The 17,695-nt window shown below is 49.5% G+C and overlaps 2 long non-coding RNA genes across 3 annotated transcripts; both read left to right on the forward strand.

The window, feature by feature from the left end:
• The first annotated feature begins 3,688 nt into the window (after window positions 1–3,688).
• Window positions 3,689–4,427, forward strand: LOC142359361 (uncharacterized). The gene is made up of 3 exons (XR_012762298.1): window positions 3,689–3,734; window positions 3,818–3,916; window positions 3,995–4,427. It is a non-coding gene; the product is annotated as an uncharacterized LOC142359361 (long non-coding RNA).
• Window positions 4,428–6,976: 2,549 nt separating this feature from the next.
• On the forward strand, window positions 6,977–7,790 carry LOC142359362 (uncharacterized). 2 transcript variants are annotated; one of them, XR_012762299.1, is made up of 5 exons: window positions 6,977–7,029; window positions 7,129–7,184; window positions 7,270–7,310; window positions 7,394–7,492; window positions 7,571–7,790. It is a non-coding gene; the product is annotated as an uncharacterized LOC142359362 (long non-coding RNA). The 2 variants fall into 2 exon arrangements; XR_012762300.1 differs by having other exon boundaries at window positions 6,977–7,007.
• The last annotated feature ends 9,905 nt before the right edge of the window (window positions 7,791–17,695 follow it).

A 17,695-nucleotide genomic window follows, 5' to 3' on the forward strand; every position in this document is an offset into this window, starting at 1 on the left:
GCAAAGCAGCATGCTGACAAGAGTTCTGACAAGGTGAGGCTGGCATAGGTCGGATCAGTGTCTCAGAGCAAAGTATCATACGGCACCTCAATGATGCGTATCTCTTTTGGTTTTGCAGGGGCTGTGCAGCCCGCCTTTGGCATTCGACCAGCATTTGAGGTGAGCTGGGGCGGCGGCGAGGAGGCACCTGGGACAGGTGATTTCTCAGCAGTGCAACAGTAATTTTGTGTCTCTTGGTATCTTAGGTTAGCGAGAGCGATGAGGGCCGCAGTGTCCCATTGTGGTCCGAGCAGGTGAGCGGAGAATCCCAGTGCTTCTGAGGGGGATGCTATGGATGATGTTGGTGTTGGCTAGCGTGATGCTTACTGTCAGACTTGTTTGTGGGTGTTTGTTTGCAGAGGAGGAAGCGGAACCTGGCGACTGCCGGAGCATCCGGTTAGCTGATGCGCGTTCATGTTGAGCATGGATTCAGACCCTGGACCCTCTAAAAGCTAAGTTGAGGGATCGGGGAGGATCTGGAGGGAGGGGACCACGGTTGGGCATCACAGGGAGGGCTTGTGAAGTTAGCATAGGGGAGAGGACTGAGCAGGAGCGGGCCCCTTTGGGCATGTAAAGGGAAGGAAGGGGTTTGTCTTCAGCCCAAGTGGGCAGGGCAGTTCCAGCCTGTGTCTGTGGTGCTGTGTTTGTGTTGTCTGTCTTCTGTGCCTTAGACCTTACCAGGGTCTCAACATCCTTGTGGTTCTTCACAGTCAAGGAGCACATTATGCACATCAGGCACCACCGCTGGGGTTTTGAATGCCCATACTCATCGGCATACTGCCAATTGGGCATGTCTCTTCTTGCCTTAGAAGCGTAAAGCATGGATTGATCTCACGCCTCGGAAGTTTCTAGTCGGTTCTCTTTTGCGGTGTTCCAGGCTGTGTCAGCAGGTCTTCTCTCTACCGGTCCATTGTCATGGACTGTGGGACTTGTTCCCTGCATCCTTACCATCTTAGGTCTTGAAGAAGGGCTTCTTGCACATCCATTGTCTCCATTTTGACCGTAACTTCTTGTAAGGGACCATTGGGTTCTCCTGTTTTTCTGAGGCTGCTGTGGAGCCTCCTCGCTCTGGGCCATTGCGGCCCTGTCGATGTCCTTGTCCAACATCATCTCCTGTCAGGGAGTCATTGTTCTTTCAGAGAGTTTTCTCTCTTCTTGAATCCTATTATTTTTGGTGTTGTGTGTAATGTTGGTTTGTGCCTGTGTGTGCTTGCCTTGGAACTGCTCTGCCCAGGGCAACCAGGGAATCCGTAAATGGCAGGGGCAGAGTGGGTGAGCCGCCAAATAAAGGAGCAGGAGATTGGAATTGATGCAGGCAAGCTTTGTTTTTGGGCAGTATCTCAGCATGCGCTGTTTGCTTTGATTTTATTGCAGGTGCTGCACATATCCTCAGAGCGGCGAAGCAGCATGCTGACAAGAGGTCTGAGAAGGTGAGGTAGTTGTGTGCCGGGTCAGTGTGTGAGAGCAAATTATTGTGCAGCAGCTCAGTGAGGGGTGTCTCTCTTGGTTTTGCAGGGGCTGTGCCGGCCGCCTTTGGCATTGGACAACTGTTTGAGGTGAGCTGGGGTGGCAGCGAGGAGGAGCGTTGAGTGTGTGACTTCTCAAGGGCTTAATAGTAATTTTGTGCCTGTTGGTATCTCATGCAGCAGAAGTGATGATGGTAAAGCGTCCGACTCTGGAATGAGCAGGTGAGCAGAGCACCCGGGTGCTTCTGAGGAGGGGGTTGTTGTGGAACAGGTTGGCGTTTGCCAGTGTGATGCTTCCTGTCAGCACTGTTTCTGTCTTTTTTCCTTTTCAGATGACAAAATGGAACCAGGCGAGTGCAGGAGCTTCCCAGTTAGCCAATATGCTTTTGTTGAGGATGGATTTAGACCTCTGACCCTCCAAAAGCTAAGTCGAGGGACTGGGGCTGGAAGAGTTTGGAGGGAGAGGAACATGGTTGGGCATTGTGGGCAAGGCTTATAAAGTTAGAGTAGGGGAGAACTGTGCAGGAGCAGGCCTCTCTAGGCATGTAAAGCGAAGGGGGTTCCCTTCATCCTTGGACTAGTATGGGCAGGGCAGTTCCAGCCTGTGTCTGTGGTGCTACGTTGTTTTTGTGGTGTCTTCTGTGTCGTAGACCTTCATCTGTTCTTGATGCCCTTGTTTCTGTTTGCACTCAATAAACTCATCAGGTGCCTTGGATGCCATTTCTAGGCCCTCAAATGCCTGTACCTATTGGATAGTGCCAACTGGGAGGTTCTCTTCTTGGCTTACAAATGTAAAGCATGGATCAGTCTTGTGTCTTGAAAACTTCTGGTCAGTTCTCTTTGGCGGTGTTGTTCCAGGCTGTGTCAGCAGCTCTTCTCTCTACCGGTCCATTGTCATGGACTGTGGGAGTTTTTCCTGGAATCCTTATGCTTTTAGGTCTTGAAGACAGGTTTATTACACATCCGTCATCTCCATTTTGACCGCAACTCCTTGTAAGGGACCATTTGGTTCTACTGTTTCTCTGGGGCTGCCACGGAGGCTCCTCATTCTCGGCTGTTGCGGCCATGTCGGTCTCCTTGTCCGACAGCTTCTCTCGTCCGCCAGTCATTGTTCTTGCAGAGAGTTTTCTCTCTTCTTTGAATCCAATTGTTTGTGGTGTTGTGTGTAATGTTGGTCTGTGCCTGTGTGTGTGTTTTGGCTTGGAGCTGCCCTGCCCAGGGGTATAGTCAGGGGTAGGTGTCATAGCGATAAGAGGCTGTGGTTAATAGGTTGACAGGCCTAGACTGTTTAGGCAGAGGCTGGGAAGTGAGCTCAGATGGAGCGGCCATCGGCAGACAGTGTGGACTGTCATTTCAACAGTGTTTTAGAGAGGTGATGGGAGTCATGTGGGAGGGGCTGATCATCAGCAGCAAAGCAGATTGAATGTTGACGGTGGTAAGGCTTATGCATGGGGGGCCTTTAAGTTTGGCCCTTTATTCCTTTATGTAATGGCAGGCTGTATTTTGGACTCTAGGTGCTATTGCAAAATCAAATCAATACATCTGGAATTGTTAATGACTTAAGCAGCATATGGGTGACTTGTTCAATACTTATTTCAGGTGCCAGGGAACAAGATGGGCACCAAAGACCAATCGAGGCGCTGAGCAGAGCATCATTAGGAGGTGGGTTGGCGCGTGGTGTTGAAGGGAAGACATGATTAGTAGCTATACGACTGCCTTACAGTTGGTGTTTTTTTTTTTTTCAATATTGTAGGTTCAAAGCAACGATTGAAGCATGATATCGGCACCAGGGGTGACTCGGGCAAGGTGAGCAATGAGTAGTAGGCTGAAGTAGCAGTTATTTTTCTGGAGTGCTGTTGTTGGTGAAATTACCATCATCCCTCTTTGTGTTTCCCAGGTGGTACCTGAGCCTCAGCATGGCAACATGTAAATGTCAGGGGCAACATGGTTAAGCAGTCAAGGTAAAGGAGCAGGAGGTGGGAATCAGTGTGGCAGATGGCAGTTTTGGGCAGTATCTCAGCATGTGTCTTCTGTTTTCTTTTTGTAGGTGCCACACATAGTCCTGAAGGGGCAAAGCAGCATGCTGACAAGAGGTCTGAGAAGGTGAGGTGGTTGTGGACCGGGTCAGTGTGTAAGAGCAAAGTACTGTGCAGCAACTCAGTGACATGTCTCTGTCTTGGTTTTGCAGGGGCCGTGCGGGCCGCCTTTGGCATTGGATAAGCTCTTGAGGTGAGTCGGGGTGGCAGCGAGGAGCGTAGGGCAGGTGACTTCTCACGGGTGCAATGATCATTTTGTGTGTCTTGGCATCTTAGGTTGCAGAGGCGATTATGGCTGCAGTGTCCGACTCCGGAAAGAACAAGTGAGCAGCAGAGCATCCTGGTGCTTCTGAGGAGGGGATTGTTGTGGAAGAGGTTGGTCTTGGCCAGTGTGATGCTTACTGTCAGCACCATGTGTGGTCTGTGATGTCCTCATCTTTTCCTCTTTTTCAGATGACGAAGCAGACCTGTTGACTGCAGGAGCATCCCATTTAGCCAACATGCTTGTTGTCGAGGATGGATTCAGACTCCCGGCCCTCCAAAAGCTAAGTCGAGGGACTGGGGCTGGGAAGGGTTTGGAGGGAGGGGACCACAGTTGGGCATTGCGGACAGGGCTTGTAACATTAGTGCAGGGGAGAGGGCTGCGCAGGAGCGGGCCTCTCTGGGCACAGAAAGGGACCGAGTTTCCCTGCATCCTAGGACTAGCATGGGCAGGGCAGTTCCAGCCTGTGTCATCAGTGCTATGTTGTTGTTGTGGTGTGTCTTGTGTCGCAGACCTTCCTCTGGTCTCGATATCCTTGTTTCTCTTTGCACTCACAAAGCTCATCATGTGTCTCCGTGCCATACCTGGGGTCTCGAATGCGTGTACTCATTGGCATAGTGCCAATTCAGGTCGTCTCTTCTTGCCTTACAAGCGTAAAGCGTGGATCAGTCTAGCATCTTTCTGCTGCGGCATCGTTCCAGGCTGTGTCAGCAGCAGCTCTTCTCTCTTCCGGTCCATTTTTATGGACTGTGGGACTTCTTCCCTGCATCCTTATGCTCTTAGGTCTTGAAGCCGGGCTTCTTGCACATCCATCGTCTCCATTTTGACCGTAACTTCTTGTAACGGACCATTGTGTTCTAATCCGGTTTTCTGGGGCTGCCGTGGAGCCTCCTCGCTCTTGGCCAATGCGGCCCTGTCGGTCTCCTTGTCCAACAGCGTCTCCCGTCAGGGAGTCATTGTTCTTGTGGAGGAGTTTTCTCTCTTGATTCCCATTGTTTTTGGTGTTGTGTGTAATGTTGGTCTGTGCCTGTGTGTGCTTGCCTTGGAACTGCTCTGCCCAGGGCAACCAGGGAATCTGTAAATGGCAGGGGCAGAGTGGGTGAGCAGCCAAATAAAGGAGCAGGAGATTGGAATTGATGCAGGCAAGCTTTGTTTTTGGGCAGTATCTCAGCATGCGCTGTTTGCTTTGATTTTATTGCAGGTGCCGCACATATCCTCAGAGGGGCGAAGCAGCATGCTGACAAGAGGTCTGAGAAGGTGAGGTAGTTGTGTGCCGGGTCAGTGTGTGAGAGCAAATTATTGTGCAGCAGCTCAGTGAGGGGTGTCTCTCTTGGTTTTGCAGGGGCTGTGCCGGCCGCCTTTGGCATTGGACAACTGTTTGAGGTGAGCTGGTATGGCAGCGAGGAGGAGGGTCGAGCGCGTGACTTCTCACGGGCATAATAGTAATTTTGTGTCTCTTGGTATCTGTTGCAGCAGAAGTGATGATGGTAAAGCGTCTGACTCTGGAACGAGCAGGTGAGCAGAGCACCCGGGTGCTTCTGAGGAGGGGGTTGGCGTTGGCCAGTGTGATGCTTCCTGTCAGCACTGTTTCTGGCTTTTTTCCTTTTCAGATGACAAAATGGAACCAGGCGAGTGCAGGAGCTTCCCAGTTAGCCAATGTGCTTTTTGTTGAGGATGGATTCAGACCCCTGACCCTCCAAAAGCTAAGTCGAGGGACTGGGGCTGGAAGAATGTGGAGGGAGAGGAACACAGTTGGGCATTGTGGGCAGGGCTTATAAAGTTAGCGTAGGGGAGAGCTGTGCAGGAGCGGGCCTCTCTAGGCATGTAAAGCGAAGGGGGTTCCCTTCATCCTTGGACTAGTATGGGCAGGGCAGTTCCAGCCTGTGTCTGTGGTGCTACGTTGTTTTTGTGGTGTCTTCTGTGTCATAGACCTTCCTGTGTTCTTGATGCCCTTGTTTCTGTTTGCACTCAATAAACTCATCAGGTGCCTTGGATGCCATTTCTAGGCCTCAAATGCCTGTACCTATTGGATAGTGCCAACTGGGAGGTTCTCTTCTTGGCTTACAAATGTAAAGCATGGATCAGTCTTGTGTCTTGAAAACTTCTGGTCAGTTCTCTTTGGCGGTGTTGTTCCAGGCTGTGTCAGCAGCTCTTCTCTCTACCGGTCCATTGTCATGGACTGTGGGAGTTTTTCCTGGAATCCTTATGCTTTTAGGTCTTGAAGACAGGTTTATTACACATCCGTCATCTCCATTTTGACCGCAACTCCTTGTAAGGGACCATTTGGTTCTACTGTTTCTCTGGGGCTGCCACGGAGGCTCCTCATTCTCGGCTGTTGCGGCCATGTCGGTCTCCTTGTCCGACAGCTTCTCTCGTCCGCCAGTCATTGTTCTTGCAGAGAGTTTTCTCTCTTCTTTGAATCCAATTGTTTGTGGTGTTGTGTGTAATGTTGGTCTGTGCCTGTGTGTGTGTTTTGGCTTGGAGCTGCCCTGCCCAGGGGTATAGTCAGGGGTAGGTGTCATAGCGATAAGAGGCTGTGGTTAATAGGTTGACAGGCCTAGACTGTTTAGGCAGAAGCTGGGAAGTGAGCTCAGATGGAGCGGCCGTCGGCAGACGGTGTGGACTGTCATTTCAACAGTGTTTTACAGAGGTGATGGGAGTCATGTGGGAGGGGCGATCATCAGCAGCAAAGCAGATTGAATGTTGACGGTGGTAAGGCTTATGCATGGGGGGCCTTTAAGTTTGGCCCTTTATTCCTTTATGTAATGGCAGGCTGTATTTTGGACTCTGGGCGCTATTCCAAAATCAAATCAATATGTCTGGAATTGTTAATGACTTAAGCAGCATATGGGTGACTTGTTCAATACTTATTTCAGGTGCCAGGGAACAAGATGGGCACCAAAGACCAATGGAGGCGCTGAGCAGAGCGTCATTAGGAGGTGGGTTGGCACATGGTGTTGAAGGGAAGACATGATTAGTAGCTATACGACTGCCTTACAGTTGGTGGTTTGTTGTTTTTTCAATATTGTAGGTGCAAAGCTACGAGTGAAGCATGATATCGGCACCAGGGGTGACTCAGGCAAGGTGAGCAATGAGTAGTAGGCTGGAGTAGCAGTTATTTTTCTGGAGTGCTGTTGTTGGTGATATTACCGTCATCCTTCTTTGTGTTTCCCAGGTGGTACCTGAGCCTCAGCATGGCAACATGTAAATCTCAGGGGCAATACAGGTGAGCAGCCAAGGTAAAGGAGCAGGAGGAGGGAACCGGTGTGGCAGGTGGCAGTTTTGGGCGGTATCTCAGCATGTGTCTTCTGTTTTCTCTTTGTAGGTGCCACACATAGTCCTGAAGGGGCAAAGCAGCATGCTGACAAGAGGTCCGAGAAGGTGAGGTGGTTGTGGACCGGGTCAGTGTGTAAGAGCAAAGTACTGTGCAGCAACTCAGTGACATGTCTCTGTCTTGGTTTTGCAGGGGCCGTGCGGGCCGCCTTTGGCATTGGATAAGCTCTTGAGGTGAGTCGGGGTGGCAGCAAGGAGTGTAGGGCAGGTGACTTCTCACGGGTGCAATGATCATTTTGTGTGTCTTGGCATCTTAGGTTGCAGAGGCGATTATGGCTGCAGTGTCCGACTCCGGAAAGAACAAGTGAGCAGCAGAGCATCCTGGTGCTTCTGAGGAGGGGATTGTTGTGGAAGAGGTTGGTCTTGGCCAGTGTGATGCTTACTGTCAGCACCATGTGTGGTCTGTGATGTCCTCATCTTTTCCTCTTTTTCAGATGACGAAGCAGACCTGTTGACTGCAGGAGCATCCCATTTAGCCAACATGCTTGTTGTCGAGGATGGATTCAGACTCCCGGCCCTCCAAAAGCTAAGTCGAGGGACTGGGGCTGGGAAGGGTTTGGAGGGAGGGGACCACAGTTGGGCATTGCGGACAGGGCTTGTAACATTAGTGCAGGGGAGAGGGCTGCGCAGGAGCGGGCCTCTCTGGGCACAGAAAGGGACCGAGTTCCCCTGCATCCTAGGACTAGCATGGGCAGGGCAGTTCCAGCCTGTGTCATCAGTGCTATGTTGTTGTTGTGGTGTGTCTTGTGTCGCAGACCTTCCTCTGGTCTCGATATCCTTGTTTCTTTTTGCACTCACAAAGCTCATCATATGCCTCCATGCCATACCTGGGGTCTCGAATGCGTGTACTCATTGGCATAGTGCCAATTCAGGTCGTCTCTTCTTGCCTTACAAGCGTAAAGCGTGGATCAGTCTAGCATCTTTCTGTTGCGGCATCGTTCCAGGCTGTGTCAGCAGCAGCTCTTCTCTCTTCCGGTCCATTTTTATGGACTGTGGGACTTCTTCCCTGCATCCTTATGCTCTTAGGTCTTGAAGCCGGGCTTCTTGCACATCCATCGTCTCCATTTTGACCGTAACTTCTTGTAACGGACCATTGTGTTCTAATCCGGTTTTCTGGGGCTGCCGTGGAGCCTCCTCGCTCTGGGCCAATGCGGCCCTGTCGGTCTCCTTGTCCAACAGCGTCTCCCGTCAGGGAGTCATTGTTCTGCGGAGAGTTTTCTCTCTTGAATCCCATTGTTTTTGGTGTTGTGTGTAATGTTGGTCTGTGCCTGTGTGTGCTTGCCTTGGAACTGCTCTGCTCAGGGAAACCAGGGAATGCGTAAATGGCAGGGCCAGCGTGGATGACCAGCTAAGGTACAGAAGCAGAAGGTTGGGATTGATGCAGGCAAGCTTTGGCTTTCGGCAGTATCTCAGCATGCGCCGTTTGCTTTGATTTTATTGCAGGTGCCGCACATATCCTCGGAGGAGCAAAGCAGCATGCTGACATGAAGTCCGAGAAGGTGAGGCAGTTGTGGGCCCGGTGAGCGTGTGAGAGCAAAGTATTGTGCAGCAGCTAAGTGAGGGGTGTCTCTCTTGGTTTTGCAGGGGCTGAGCGGGCCACCTTTGGCATTGGACAACTGTTTGAGGTGAGCTGGGGCGGTAGCAAGGAGGAGTGTGGGTCGGGTGACTTCTCACGGGTGCAATGATCATTTTGTGTCTCTTGGTATCTCAGGTATCGCAAGCAACGATGGCTGCAGCGTCCGACTCTGGAACGAGCAGGTGAGCAGAGCACCCGGGTGCTTCTGAGGAGGGGGTTTTTGTGGAAGAGGTTGGTCTTGGCCAGTGTGATATTTCCTGTCAGCAGTGTTTCTGGGTTTTCTCTTTTTCAGTGATGAAGTGCAACCTGGTGACTGCAGGAACATCCCAGATACCTAATGCATTTTTGGTCGAGGTTGGATTTAGAGCCCACGTCCCTCTGAAAGCTAAGTCCAGGGGCTTGGAAGGGTCTGGAGGGAGGGGACTACAGTTGGGCAGTTCAGGGAGAGCTTGTGAAGCTAGTGTAGGGGAGAGAGCTGTCCAGGAACAGGCCGCTTTGGGCGGATCAAGGGAAGGGGTTTCTCTGTAGGCCAAGGGGGCGGGTAGTTCCAGAACCGTGTCTGTGGCGGTGTCATCTGTGTGGTCTGTGTTTGGTGTCTTGGATTTTACCTGTGTCTCAACATCGTCATTGCTCTCTGTGCTCAATGAGCACATTATGCATATCAGGTGCCATTCCTAGGGTCTGGAATGCCTGTACTCTTTGGCATAGTGTCCATTGGGCTCTTCTCATCTTACGTTTTGCGCATAAAGCATGGATCGGTGTCACATCTTGGAAGTTTCCCATCAGTTCTCTTTTGCGGTGTCATCTCAGGCTGTGTCAGCAGCTCTTCTCTCTTCCGGTCCATTTTCATGGACTGTGGGACTTCTTCCCTGCGATCTTGTGTTCTTAGGTCTTGAAGCCAGCTTCTTGCAGATCCATCGTCTCTGTTTAGAGCGTAACTTCTTGTAACGGAGCTTTCTGTTCAACTCTGCTCTTCTGGGGCTGCTGTAGAGCCTCCTCGTTCTGGGCCATTGTGGCCCTGCTGGTCGTATTGCTGGACAGCTTCTCCCGTTGGGGAGTCATTCTTCTCGCCGAGAGTTTTCTCTGTTCTTTGAATCCCATTGGTGGTGGTGGTGTGTGTAATGTTGGTCTGTGTCTCTGTGTGTGTTTTGTTTCGTGCTTCTCTGCCCAGGGGTGTAGAGTGAGGGTTAGGTGGCATAGCGATAGGAGATCATGCTTAATCTGTTGATAGGCCTCGAGTGTTCAGGCAGCGGTTGGGTAGTGAGCTCGCATGGAGTTGCTCCTTGGCAGGCTGTGCAGCCTATCATTTCAATGGTGTTTTGAACTGATGATGGGAGCTATGTGGGAGGGGATGATCAGCAGCGGCAAAGACGACTGAATGTTGACAGTGTTCAGGCTTGTAGGTGTGGGGCCTCAAGTTTGGGTTTTTTGGGGGGTTTGTTTTTAATGGCAAGCTTTTGTTGGACTCTAGACGGTATTCCAAAATGCTACCGATATTGCTGGACTTGCTAAGTTAGGTATCGGCAACTGGGTATCTTGTGGAAGGGAGCGGTGTTTGCTAATGTGATGCTTCCAGTCAGTAATGTTAGTGAGGTGTGTTTGTTTATATATGTTATGCAGATACTGATGTAGAACATGTGGAATGCAGGAGCATCTAATTTTATGATGTGCTCAATGAGGATGGATTCTGCATCCTTCCCTCAAAGGTAAGTCCAGGGCCAAAGCTGTGGGTGGGGTGAGGCCGGCAGGAGGTGTAACACCAGGGTTGCGGAGGGAGCTATTTAGGGTCTCTTAAGTTTGGGGCGGACAGAGGTCCTGGCATCTGTCCTTTAGGGTGTGACCGTTCTGGCCTGTGTGTGTTTCCCAGTGTCATTTGTGTTGTGCGATTAGTCTTGTATGTGATGCTTTCTACAGGTATCTACTTTCTGCACTCTTGTGCAGCTCGGTCGGCGTGCATTTGGTGTCGCAAGCTTCGCTGCTTTGGTCTAGAGCCTGTCAAGCGTTCCTCATCTTGCGACTGGAGCCTAAGGTGTGGTTTTCATCAGAGGTCTTTCTGGAGAGTCCCCTTTGCGGAGGTGATCTGGGCCAGAAGGAAAGCTCTGCTCATGGCAATTCTGCTACCATAGAGTTCCCCTGCAGCATTTCATCTCTGCCTCGTTATGGGCTTAGGTCTTAAATCCTGGCTTCTCAAAACTCCGTATTGGTTTTGAGCACCGTCTGCAACTGCATTGTTTTGCAGCGTTTTGTGTGCTTTTGCACTGTATTATTATGCCTTGTATCGCCTGCCACGTGAGTGTCTCGCACTGAATAGTCCTTTATTGTGTGTTGTATTGCAGTGCTCTGTTTCTATTGAATTGTACGGCCCTGGTTTTTTTTCTCGTAGCACTATATTATTATTTGTATTGCCTTGTATTGCTCTGTATTGTTGTTGTGTTGTAGTGCTCTATAGTTGAATTTTTATGTCAATGTTTGGGTGTGTTGCACTGCAGCACTCACTACTTGCATGGACCGCTACGGGAGACTGTATTGCCTTGTGTGAACTTGTTTAGTGTTTTGTAATGTGGAGCTCTGTATTTGAATATGTACAGGCTTGTATAGCCATGTAATTTTTTTCTTGTGGATCTCTGTATTTGATCTAGCATTGCATTGTTTGTGTCTGTACCGGTCCTGGATTGCAGCGCTCTGTACTTGTAGCGAGCGATACCTGGGACCGTATTGCATTGCAGGGCTCTGTACTGCGTTTTGTCTTGCATTGCATCCATCTGTACTCGTATTGAATGTTACCTGAGAGCATCCTGCTTTGTACGATGCCGTATTGTGTTTTGTACTGCAGCACTCTGTACTTGATTTTGCATTGCAGCGTTTGTCTCTGTATCGATCTGGCATTGCAGTGCTCTGTACTTGTATTCTCTGTTCTTGGAGACCGTCTTGCCTTGTATTGAGGGCCGTGTTGCATTTTGTAACGTGGAGCTCTGTATTTACTTGATTTTTGAATTGCATTGTATATCTCTGTTGGTCTTTATGGACGCTCTCTGAGACAGTTAAGCATTGTATGGGCCCGTGTTGCCGTTTGTCTTGTCGGTTATGTAAGAGTGCGGTGCATCGTTTGGCATTAATGTTGCCAGCGTTCTCCGGTTCGGTGTTTAAGTCCATATGGTACGGCATTGCAGTGTCAGGGTAGAGGTTGGAAGCGACTCGGAGGTCTTTATGCATGTGAGATGGAGTAGAGCTGATAGCAATTGGATTGAGAGCTAGCATGAGGTAAAATTGTAGTTCAGCAATGTCTTTCCTATTGGCTTTGCAGGCGCTTTGCAGCAAGCCTGCAGAAGCAGTTGAGACTAGGTCTGAGGTGCAGCGTGATGGGCCTCAGCAGTCGGTTGGTTTGGTGCTTATTAGTTATGAAGATGCTCTGGAATTCTGAAGTGTCACAGAGGACTCTGTTATTCTAGGTTTTGGAGCGCAGCTGCAGAGGTCTGCCTTGTATTCTGGGTGCGGGGTCTGTTAAGGAGGCTCGTGTTCTGTTTTTTGCATGTGACAGAGCAGCACAAGGTGCTTGTAGAGCATCGGGCATATTGTCATTATACTGCAATCGCAGCAGCTGTCAGTAGTATCTATGCAGGGTCGAGTTATTGACATGGTGCCAGTCGCGCACATCTCGATTCACTGAATGATGTGCCAGGGCGGTGACACTAGACCAGTCTAGCATCATCTGTGCATTAGGCTCGTCAGCTTTGCAGATTGTGCTTTGCCAGCAGGTGTTTCCTCGCTGACTGTTCTTGACAGTTATCCCAGGGGTTTATTTTCTGTGGCATCCTAGTCCCATTGTTTTTCTGGCATTTAGTCTCCATCAATGACTGTGACTCAATCCCCTGTCTTTTAGCCAAAGCCGAGGTGCTCTCGAGGCAGGGCACACCAGAGGGTCCCTGCCACGGAGCCTCAGCGTTGTTGTGTTCATTGTCAGGCTGCATATCTTGGTGTAGCAGTAACAGTCCCCTGTGCGGTAGTCTGGTGTCCTGAGGTCACGTGTGTAGAGAGTGTGTGCGTTTGAGGTAGAGATGCTTCGTGTGTTTGTGTAGCAGTTCTAGTAGGGGTGGAACAGTCTCAGCATGGGATGGTTCCGTGTTGATTAACATGGCTGTTTTGGGTGGAGGTTGTAGGGGTTTTACGGGGCCCGTAGCTGTGGGCCAGCAGGCTGTAGACTCCTTTCCATTGCGGTTTGCAGGTGCCACCGAGTACTCTGTATCCCTGAGCAAATACTTGATTGAATGTAGCTGGAGTATGCAATGATAAGTGAAGACAGAGCAGAAGTGGAAGTAGCTCAGCACATTGCTCAGCATCTGGTTATGAAGGCTAACAGTTAGGGATCATGTGTAGCGGTGATGTAGTTTTGAGGTCCGGTACCAGGGATGTTCCAGGGATGGCTCTTGATGTGCTGCGGTCTGCTTTTGTGGCAGGCACGTGGCCAAGGGGCTATGTTATGAGGGTGGAGTGGAATGAATGGCTGTGGAATGAGTGGTAGATTTTGAATGTGTCTGATACTGTATGATGATGTCAGGGTTAAATATGTTTTTCTTTTCAGACCGTATGAGTGGCTGAGTCTATTTTTTTGAGATATATAAGAATTAGGAACATAGTTTAAACAAAAAACAAAAAACAACTAAAAAACACTCCCAGCTGGTGGAATCTTTTTTGCCTTCCCCTAGCTGGGTTTGTTTTCCCCTGGTCCTGGCTGTGAGTCTAGGCGATGTTTATTGCCAGTGTTTGGACCGCAGACAGGCTTCAGCTGGGGTTTTAGCAGGCGCAGTGAATTTTGAGGCCCCTGGGAACAGCGTTCCTGAGGAGCTCTGCAGACACTGGGCGATGGGTAGCTGGCAGGTAGACAGGCGAATGGATGGGGTGAGCGTGTGGGGTGATGAGTGTGGTAGGTGACTGCCCGCGTTGTAGTGGTGTATGGTTGATGATAATGTTTCTGTAGTGGGTTGTATGTGGGCTTGAGGTGTGATCTTTTCCAGAGATCTAGGAGTTCCTGAAAAAAAAAACAAAAAACCACGTTAGAATAAAAAAAACCCCAGCTGGGGGATTTTTTTTCCTTTCCCCCAGCTGGGTTTTTTTTTCCCCTGGTCCCGGCCGCTCTGCGAGGCGATGTTCATCGCCAATGTTTGGGCCGCGGGCAGTCTCGGACCGGGGTTTTGGCAGGCAGGGTGAATTTTGAGGCTCCCGGGAACAGCGTTCCTGAAGAGCATGACCGACACTGGGTGCTGGCAGGCAGGGAGCCGAATGGATGGGGTGAGCATGTGGAGTGAATAGCGTGGTAGGTGCGTGCAAATGGTGTCTGTCAGTGTGTGGTTGATGATTGTGTTTCTGTAGCGGGTTGTATGTGGGCTTGAGGTGTGATCTTTTCCAGAGATCTAGGAGTTCCTGAAAAAAAACAACAAGCCATGTTAGAATAAAAAAAACCCCAGCTGGGGGATTTTTTTTCCTTTCCCCCAGCTGGGTTTTTTTTTCCCCTGGTCCCGGCCGCTCAGCGAGGCGATGTTCTTCGCCAATGTTTGGGCCGCGGGCAGTCTCGGACCGGGGTTTTGGCAGGCAGGGTGAATTTTGAGGCTCCCGGGAACAGCGTTCCTGAAGAGCATGACCGACACTGGGTGCTGGCAGGCAGGGAGCCGAATGGATGGGGTGAGCATGTGGAGTGAATAGCGTGGTAGGTGCGTGCAAATGGTGTCTGTCAGTGTGTGGTTGATGATTGTGTTTCTGTAGCGGGTTGTATGTGGGCTTGAGGTGTGATCTTTTCCAGAGATCTAGGAGTTCCTGAAAAAAAACAACAAGCCATGTTAGAATAAAAAAAACCCCAGCTGGGGGATTTTTTTTCCTTTCCCCCAGCTGGTTTTTTTTTTCCCCTGGTCCCGGCCGCTCTGCGAGGCGATGTTCTTCGCCAATGTTTGGGCCGCGGGCAGTCTCGGACCGGGGTTTTGGCAGGCAGGGTGAATTTTGAGGCTCCCGGGAACAGCGTTCCTGAGGAGCATGACCGACACTGGGTGCTGGCAGGCAGGGAGCCGAATGGATGGGGTGAGCATGTGGAGTGAATAGCGTGGTAGGTGCGTGCAAATGGTGTCTGTCAGTGTGTGGTTGATGATTGTGTTTCTGTAGCGGGTGGTATGTGGGCTTGAGGTGTGATCTTTTCCGGAGATCTAGGAGTTCCTGAAAAAAAAACAACAAGCCACGTTAGAATAAAAAAAACCCCAGCTGGGGGATTTTTTTTTTCCTGTCCCCCAGCTGGGTTTTTTTTTCCCCTGGTCCCGGCCGCTCTGCGTGGCGATGTTCTTCGCCAATGTTTGGGCCGCGGGCAGTCTCGGACCGGGGTTTTGGCAGGCAGGGTGAATTTTGAGGCTCCCGGGAACAGCGTTCCTGAGGAGCATGACCGACACTGGGTGCTGGCAGGCAGGGAGCCGAATGGATGGGGTGAGCATGTGGAGTGAATAGCGTGGTAGGTGCGTGCAAATGGTGTCTGTCAGTGTGTGGTTGATGATTGTGTTTCTGTAGCGGGTGGTATGTGGGCTTGAGGTGTGATCTTTTCCGGAGATCTAGGAGTTCCTGAAAAAAAAACAACAAGCCACGTTAGAATAAAAAAACCCCAGCTGGGGGATTTTTTTTTTTCCTCTCCCCCAGCTGGGTTTTTTTTTCCCCTGGTCCCGGCTGCTCTGCGAGGCGATGTTCATCGCCAATGTTTGGGCCGCGGGCAGTCTCGGACCGGGGTTTTGGCAGGCAGGGTGAATTGGGGGGCTTCTGGGAATGCTGTTTCTGGGGAGCGCTCCCCTGGAATGTTGCAATTTTGTGTCACTGCAGGGATGCGTCTGTAGTGGACAGTCATAGGAAGATGATGGAGATTGATGGAGCAGAAGGGTGTGGCGAGTTGGACTAGATGGCAGTGTTGACAAGGACTGGCATGTGTAGCTAGTTGGCCTAACTGTATTGTAGAGTGTTAGGGTTGTAAATTGCTGTGGTCATTGTAGTTTGTGACAGAATGATCTGTGTAATGTTTATATGAGCATGTAGGTGGGGAAGAGGAGATGTCGCTGGGCAGAGCAGAGCTTGGTCATTGTCTGCCTGGGTGTGCTAGTAGCAGAGATGTTGTTGCCTCGCGGAGGAACAATTATTTATGTGTAGCAGCGGCTTCTGTGGCGAATGGAAGGGAGCAACGCAGGAAGGATTGTAGCTACGGTTTGTGGATTTGCCGGTCCAATGTTGTGGAAAGCTGTAATGGATAGTTTGTAGAGTTTGTTGTAAGGATCACATGGAATGAGTTAAAATGGACTAAAGTAATAACAGCAGTTAAGATGAGCAAGGCAGTAAGTCATATTGTATGATTGTAGTAAATGGTGGAAATGGAATGCGGCTAACGATAGTAGAAAACATTCTCGGTGTCAGTAGTGAACGAAACGATTCTGGAAGAATGAGATAAACTGAAGCGTAGGTTAGTGAAGGATGCAGGGTACCATCCCAGTGCTCAACAGCCTGGGAAATGACTGTACTAAGCTAAGGGCGGCCCTCCACGTCCATGGGTAAATACACTGTTTTGGGAAAAATGCGCCGCAGAGAGCGAAGGTGTGGCTGGGGAGTATAAGGGTAATGAAACCGTGTGTTATAAATTAAGATGAAACAGGCATTAGAGGGCCAGTTGTATATCCCATTAGTGTAATGTAGCTGTGAACAGTTAAAAAATATCATGTGTCTTACTACTTGAAGGATAGCTTAATAGCGGTAGCATAAGTGCTGATCTAAGAGGGAGGAGTAGTTTGACGGTCCTGTAGAGCAACTGGTGGGTGTAACATATGCCCAAACTGGACGGTGATGTTCACGGTGCAATGGAGGCAATGAATGAACTGGGAGTTGTACTGTGGAGAAAGCATCCAATGAGACGCTAAAGGGAATTTCAATTTGGACTTTTGAAGTATCCATCAGAAGTACTGGAGGTATATAAGGTTGTGGAGACATTGTGCACTGGGAGTATGTAGCATGCAAAGTAAAGCTGGACCTGTTAATAAGTTTAATAAAGATTAATAAAGTTTAATAAAGAATTTTTACTTGTATGTCTCCCCTTCCTTTTATGGACCGGTTTATTCGTTTGTGTGTGCATTCCGTCAGTAGCATGAGACTGTCTCCTAGTCTGGAAAATGTGTTGTGTTTGCGTGTCATTTTGTTGAGTGGTTTTCCTGTCTTTGTTAGTGTTTTGGTTTCATAGGTGAGTCTTTTTGACCGTTAGCATTAGCAGGACATGCAGAAGTAGGAAAAAGTAACTATTTTTGGCAGCCTCTGTGTTTGTCTTTGTGTTTGCTCTGCTTGTGTCAGTCACCTTGTAGTTTAGACTGAGAACAGCAGTGCAAATCAAAATCTGGCTTGCAGATGTAGTAGTCATTGGTCTTTGTGTGAAGTTTGCTTTCTCATAGTGTGTCAGTGTGTTTTAATTGTAAGTCTTACACCTGTCTTTTGTTTTCTCTTTGTCTCTGTCTCAGTCCAGAAATAAAGTAATGCTACGAAGCGCAAAAATTGTGTGTTTCAGCATGTGACTGAATGTATGTCTGATGCTGGTTACTGCAGTGGAACAATTGCATTGGAAATTTTGTTCCAACAATAATTGTAGAGCACTTTAACTTTGCACCCACCCTGGGAGTAATTGAAGTAATGTAAATTAAAAACATTAAAATTAAAAAAAAAAATTACTCCCAGGGTGGGTGCAAATTTCTACTGCTGCCCCAGACTTATTATTTTTATACTTTTAATTCAAATACAAAAACAAAATAACCAAATAACACCTCATGAAACCACCATACATCAATCAGAACCCCCATCAAGTAATGACACTAACACTATACAACTACAATCACACACCACAACCCATACACAAACCAAACCCACCTAAAACCAAATCACTCCAAACACCACATCACCCCAACAACACATATCACATCACCATTGCAGATGTTCA

The sequence above is a fragment of the Opisthocomus hoazin genome, unplaced genomic scaffold (genome assembly GCF_030867145.1).
Source record: "Opisthocomus hoazin isolate bOpiHoa1 unplaced genomic scaffold, bOpiHoa1.hap1 HAP1_SCAFFOLD_139, whole genome shotgun sequence".
In the NCBI taxonomy this organism is placed as follows: domain Eukaryota; kingdom Metazoa; phylum Chordata; class Aves; order Opisthocomiformes; family Opisthocomidae; genus Opisthocomus; species Opisthocomus hoazin.